This window comes from Wolffia australiana, chromosome 8, assembly GCF_029677425.1.
Source record: "Wolffia australiana isolate 7733 chromosome 8, ASM2967742v1".
Classification (NCBI taxonomy): Eukaryota; Viridiplantae; Streptophyta; class Magnoliopsida; order Alismatales; family Araceae; genus Wolffia; species Wolffia australiana.
In genome coordinates, this window is record NC_135842.1 from 3,728,985 (window position 1) to 3,735,640 (window position 6,656).

At 48.0% G+C, this 6,656-nt stretch overlaps 1 non-coding gene across 1 annotated transcript; it reads right to left on the reverse strand.

The window, feature by feature from the left end:
* Nucleotides 1–617: 617 nt before the first annotated feature.
* On the reverse strand, nt 618–726 carry LOC144707269 (small nucleolar RNA R71). Its single transcript, XR_013582430.1, has one exon. It is a non-coding gene; the product is annotated as a small nucleolar RNA R71 (small nucleolar RNA).
* Between the last annotated feature and the right edge of the window lie 5,930 nt (nt 727–6,656).

Consider the following 6,656-nt stretch of genomic DNA (forward strand, 5'->3'; position numbering starts at 1 on the left):
GGGAGCACGGTATTACAATAGAAATTTCTTTTCTGTCTTTCAGTCATTGATTATTTATTCTCCTAAAGCTGCAGGACTTGAAAATCCTCAGCTTATTGTCTTTCTAACTTTCTGCTGAAGTTCTATGGTTGTGACAAGATCAAAGGCTGGTGAGAGATCTGCAGAGAACGTTGTGCGAGACGCCACTCCAAAATCTGCAGTCATAGAACCAGAAAATCAGCAGGAAACTATGGCAGAAGAAGGACGCCAACAGCATGAGAGGAGGAGAACCATGCTGGACTGATCAACACCCTCCGGAAGCCTGCGGCAAATGGATGTGAATCTGAACATAGGTGAGGGGATCCTATTCAGGTATGACAATGATTTGATTCACTCCTTGCCTGAATTTAATGGATTACCTGCACAAAATACATTGGGATTTTTAGATGATTTCCACATTAGATGTTCTTCCCAAAATGTTCCATGTTTATCTACAGAGATGTTAAAAATGAAATATTTTCCTTTAACGCTAAAAGATAAAGCATTCTCCTGGTATCGCAACTTAGGAATTACTTTTAATTATTGGGAAGAGATGCAGGGAAAATTTCTGCAGAAATTTTACCCTCTCTGCAAAACTCATTTTTATAGAAGAGAAATCCATAATTTTCATCCCCATGAAGGTGAAGCTTTTAGTGAAGCATGGGAGAGATTAAATGACCTGCTGAGGGAATGCCCTCATCATGGAATTGAACACTGTCAATTAGCCCAAATTTTTTATGAATCTCTCTCGGATTTCATGAAGAATAAGGTGAATCTAGCCACCGGTGAGACATTTTACACTGCATATGAGGATGAAGTTTTTGACGTTTTGGAGAGAGTTGCAGAAACTAATTTGCAGGAAATTGGAGCAAATCAGAATGGGAGAAATCCGCAGCCCAAGAGGGCAGGAGTGCTGCAAGTCAATGCCAAAGAAGTGGAGCTGCAAGCAGGCCTCAAGGAAACCAATCAGAAATTGGAGGAGCTCACCTCCACCTTGAGGGATGTTCTTCTGAACAATTCTCCTATTATTAAAGCAAAAATCTGTTCTCTCTGTTTCAGCAGAGATCATGAAGATGGTGCTTGCCAAGCTATGGAGGAGGAAATAAGGGCTTTCAACCAACCACAGCAACCATGGGCAGGGCAAAAGAAGTCAAATTTCTAAAATGGAGAGAGCTTCCACCAAGGGAACAAACCTGCAATTCAGCCTTAATTTCAGCAAAGACAGCATGTTCAGTCTAGACCCCAGCAGCAGTACCAGGTTCCATCTCAAACCCAACCTGATTTTTCTGCATTAATCCCCGTCATTTCAGACATGATAGAGAAGCAAAATCAAAAGTTGCGGGCGAAGATGGAGATGCGGATGCAAGTGATGATGGAATTCCAGACGAAGCAGATGCTGGAGTCACAAGAGCAAATGAGGAATGATGGCGAGGACGCCAATGCATCAGCCCGGGACACGTCACCGCAGGCAGTCAGGGTCAACACAGACGTTACGGATCCAAAGATGAAGTCAACAGAAGTCAACCCACCTCGGTCAACAGGAGTCAACGAAGAAGTCAACACGCCACAACCGTCGTCCGCCACGTCACCACCCACGCACGTCTCCACGCACGTCATGACACGACGCCAAAGGCAGATCCACAACTGCCCTTTAGCGTGACGTGATGCACGCTTTCCCTTGCGTGTCTTATTTTCTAGTTATTTTCTCTTTCCTCCAAGGCCTATATAAGGTCATTTGTTTCAAGAACTCATTAGGCAATCATAATTCAAGAATTGAGTTTTCTTTCTAACTCTTCTTGGAGGATTGCCCTACCCTCATCTTGCCCTAACCTTCCTTGCCGCCGCTGCCGTCGTCATCACCGCTGCCGCTGCCGCCGCCGCCACCGCCGCCGCCACGCACTGCCGTCATCACCGCGCAAGGCAGCCGCGTCACACGCCGCGATCGCGACGCCATCACGTGCCATCTCGCCAGCCTGCGCCTCAAGACGCTGCGCGCGCTGCGCGCTGCCGGGCGCGCGCTGCGCCTCAAGGCCGGTGCGCTGGTGCGCTCGCGCAGCACTTCGCGCGCTCAAGCGCTCCGCGCTCAAGCGCGCTTCGCGCCAAGCTGCCGTGCTGCCGTGCTGGTCCGCGGCGCTCACGCACTTTCGCGCGCCGCGCGCGCTGGAGTTCGCCGCGCTCACCAGGCGCCCCCGCTTCATAACGCCAACCAGGGCCGACAACGCCCGAGCGCCTGCTCAGTATCACGCCGCCGTTGCCACGAGCAGAATTACCTGCAGCCTCTGCACGCACTACGGTGCTGAGGTATACCTGAACCTGTGGTGTCGGCGTGTTCTCCGCTCAGTATTTTCTCGGAAGTTTCCACCGCCAGAATTAGACTTGATTTCTTCTTCTTCTCCTTTTCTCGAGTGTTTCTTCGCGACGTGAATTGAGGTATTGATTTCGTGCTTAGGCATCGCCGCGTGGGGAAGACAGTACTCCGCCTCGATAAGGGTCGGAGCTGCACCACCAGATTTCATCGGTTTTAAGTCCGAGAATGGACCGTGATTTCTGTGGATTGTTTTATCCCTTAACCCATTCCTACCCATAGCCTCGCCATCCGCCTAAATCGCCCATTCCATAGTCGCCCCACGTCAAATTGGTATTAGAGCCTAACCTGTCGCCCAGCCATTTCCGCCAACGACGCCTTCATTCATCATTTGTCAGTCCCCTTGCATGCATTTGCGTTCAGGCAAACGAAGTTCCCGCCCGATGACAGACCAACCCCAAGACGGTCGTGAGGTGTCAGCCCCTATCCATGAGTTGGCGCCACCCACTCCACCGCCCTCTTCTCGCCTGACGTTGATCGATACTAGACGCTTTCCATGATGGTTTTCGTGATATGAATACACGAATGACCAACATGGACAACCGTCTAAGTAGTTCGATCGACGCGTGAGCGACAACTCAACAACTCGAAAATAGAGGCCCGGATCGTTTCGCCGTGATCGTGAGAACCACTACCCACCTGATCCTAGAGCTCGAAATCGTGATAGGAATCATCGTTACGTTGATGATCCTATACGCCCGATGATAGATCCGAAGTCGAAACCAGAACCGCCTCGAACATGACGATATGATTCCTCCGGATACCAGACTCAGTTCGTGATAGGAATCGTCGCGACGATTACTATCCACCGGAGTTTAGGACCCCAAGCCAGGATAAGAATCATCCTTGCGAACGATCCCTACCCTCCCTTGGAGAGAGCCCCGGTGCACGATGGAAATCGTCCACTACGATACGATTACCATCCACCGGAGGAGAGGATCCCAGAGCGAGATAGGAATCATCCCCCTCGGAATGATCCTTATCCGCCTGATGATAGACATCGGGTGGAACGGAGTCGTCCGACAGGAATGATCCTTTCCACCCAAGTGGTGGTTCCTCCTCGCGATCACCGTCGTATGGATCACGACAACCACTGGCAGCAGATTCAACGAAGGCCAAAGTCGATGTCCCATACTACGAGGGATCTAGAGACCCTAAAGACTATCTCGATTGGGAGTCAAAATTGAATAGCTATTTCAAGTGGTACAATATGTTAGAGTGGCAGAAAGTCCAGTACGCCGAGATGAGATTAGGAGGACAAGCCAAAATCTTTTGGGAAAACCTTGAATTTTGATTTATAATCGCCGTGAGCGCCCATCGATACTTGGCCTCAAATGAAGGACAAACTCAGAGAAAATATGTACCACTAGCTTACTTAGACAACCTCTTAGACCAATGGCATAAACTACAACAGGGTAGACGTCCGGTTTCCGAGTACATCACCCAATTTGAGGAGTTTTACATGAGGTGTCGTGTTGAGGAGAACCCCCGTGTTGTTATTTCTCGCTGACAGGTCTCAACCTGCACTTGAGACGGAACTTCTAGTCCGTAAAGCCACTACGTTAGAGCAGGCCTACCAGATCGTAGAAGACCTAGAGCTGTGTCAGAACTTACATCATTCTCCTGTGTATCATCGCCTGCTCTCACCGATCGGCCCCCTTTATCTACTCCTTATGCCAACCGTAATCCAGCGTCAACCTCCCTTAGCTCTTCCAGCACCACCACTACCACCTCTCTCAGCTCCGCCACTTCCAGCTCCCGGCTCCTACCCCTACCCGCACTCCATCCGAACACCGCCCCGCCGCCTCCGACTCAATCATTTCCTACCCCGACAACTCGTAGCTCACCGTCCTCGAGTCCACCGCAAGGGCCCTCCTCAATCCAACTCTTCACAACTCGGTCCTTCTGGCTTGACTTGTTTTAAATGCCAAGGTCGAGGTCATAGAGCTTCCCAATGCCCCTCTCGAGCCTTGCACATTGGACAGGAACCCTTCGAAAGCGAGCCTACCTTAGATGAGCCATCCCTAGAGGAAGAGGAATATAGAGTAGAGAGCCATGTTGTTGATGATTTTGTGCTTGATGATGGATTAGTGAGCTTTATTGGCATCACAGATTGCCCCCCATCTCTTCCTCGTCATGACCCATCTACATCAGTTAGAGGAATTGTCCGTTGCAATCTTACTCAACCTACTACTGACAACCCTGCATTGAGGACGTCCATATTTTACACGTATTTCAAAATTGGTGATAAGATGTGTAAGACGATTGTAGATAGTGGTAGCTGTATTAACGCTGCCTCCGACGTTATGACTTCGCGCTTGGGACTACCGCTGATTGATCACCTCACCCCTACTTTGTTTCGTGGATTGATGCTACCTCTATCCCTGTGAAAACCAATGCCGCCTCCCTTGAAGGTCCAATCCTATGAAGATGAGATTTTATGCGATGTTCTACCCATGAAGGTGGGCAGCATTATCCTCGCCGCCCTTGGCTGTATGATAACGATGTACACCTCTATGGTCGGAGTAATACTTGTTCTTTCATCCATCAGGGCAAGAAAATCACATGGCATCCCTACACTCATAACCCGCAAAGGGCCGTCTCGAAATCTACTTCCATAGGCTTGTGTGTTATTAGTGGATCCAAATTTCAAAAAGAGCTTGATAGTGAAATGACTATGTGTTTAGCCATGATTCCTGATCACTCCTCCGAGGACTCCTCTACTCCACCCCATGAGGTCTCTCAGCTTCTTGAGGAGTTCGCTAGTGTTTTCCCCAATGATTTACCCAATGACTTACCTCCAATGCGCGATATTCAGCACGCTATTGACTTTGTTCCGGGGTCATCGTTACCCAACCTTCCCCACTATCGTATGGATCCCACGCAGTACAAGGAACTCCAACGTCAAGTCCAAGACCTCTTGGACAAGGGATTCATTCAAGAGAGCCTCAATCCTTGTGCGGTCCCAGCACTACTAGCTCCCAAAAAGGACGGGAGTTGGCGCATGTGCATCGATAGTAGAGCCATCAACAAGATTACTGTCAAGTATAGATTTCCCATTCCTCGTGATCGATTTATATGTTTGATATGACGGCAGGTTCGACAGTTTTCTCCAACATTGATCTTAAGAGCGGTTATCACCAAGTTCGTATCCGACCGGGAGACGAATGGAAAACAGCCTTTAAGATCAAAGATGGACTTTATGAGTGGAAGGTTATGCCCTTTGGGTTGTCCAATGCACCTAGCACTTTTCAGCGATTGATGAACAACATACTCAGACCGTTCATAGGAAATTTTGTGGTTGTTTATTTTGATGATATCCTTATCTATAGCAGATCCACACCAGATCATCTCCAACACATTCGTTTAGTTTGTGAAGTCTTAAAAACCGAGCAGTTGTACGCTCACCCAAAAAATGTTCTTTCCTTGTTAGTCATGTTTCTTTCTTAGGTTTCATCCTCTCTGGTCAAGGTTTATCCGTCGATCCGGCCAAAATTGATGCCATCACCCAGTGGCCAACACCTAGAAGTGTGCATGATGTTCGTAGTTTTCATGGTCTAGCAACATTCTATCGTCGCGTCATATCCAACTTTAGGACCAGCATGGCACCCTGACTGAATGTCTTAAGGGAACTCATTTTGAATGGACTATAGAAGCTCAAAGATCCTTTGAGGAGATCAAACGAGAATGACTCAAGCCCCAATTCTTCGACTACCTGATTTTGATAAAGTATTTGAGGTTGCTTGTGATGCATCGGGATTAGGAATTGGTGGGGTCCTGAGTCAGGAGAATCATCCCATCGCTTCTTTAGTGAAAAGTTAAATGATGCTAAGCTCAAATATTCTACCTATGACAAAGAATTTTATGCGATCGTCCAATCTTTACGTTATTGGCGCCATTACCTACTCTCCAAAGAATTTGTCCTCTACTCTGATCACGGCCCTTAAGTATCTCCATTCCCAGCAGAAGTTAAATTCATGCACATTAAATGGGTTGAGTTTATTCAATCATATACCTTTGTCCTCAAACACAAGAGGGGTGTAGAGAACCGAGTCGGATGCTTTGAGTCGAAGGGTCCATTTGCTGAATGTTATGAAGGTTGAGGTTATTGGATTTGATCACATGAAGGACCTGTACCCTGATTGCCCTGATTTTGCTCCCATTTTGCTGACTTTAGGCAAGAACCCGAATTCTGCTAACCAAGACTATCTCTTAGAAAACGGATTCTTATTTTATGATCGACGCTTTGCATCCCACGCTCCTCTCTTAGGAC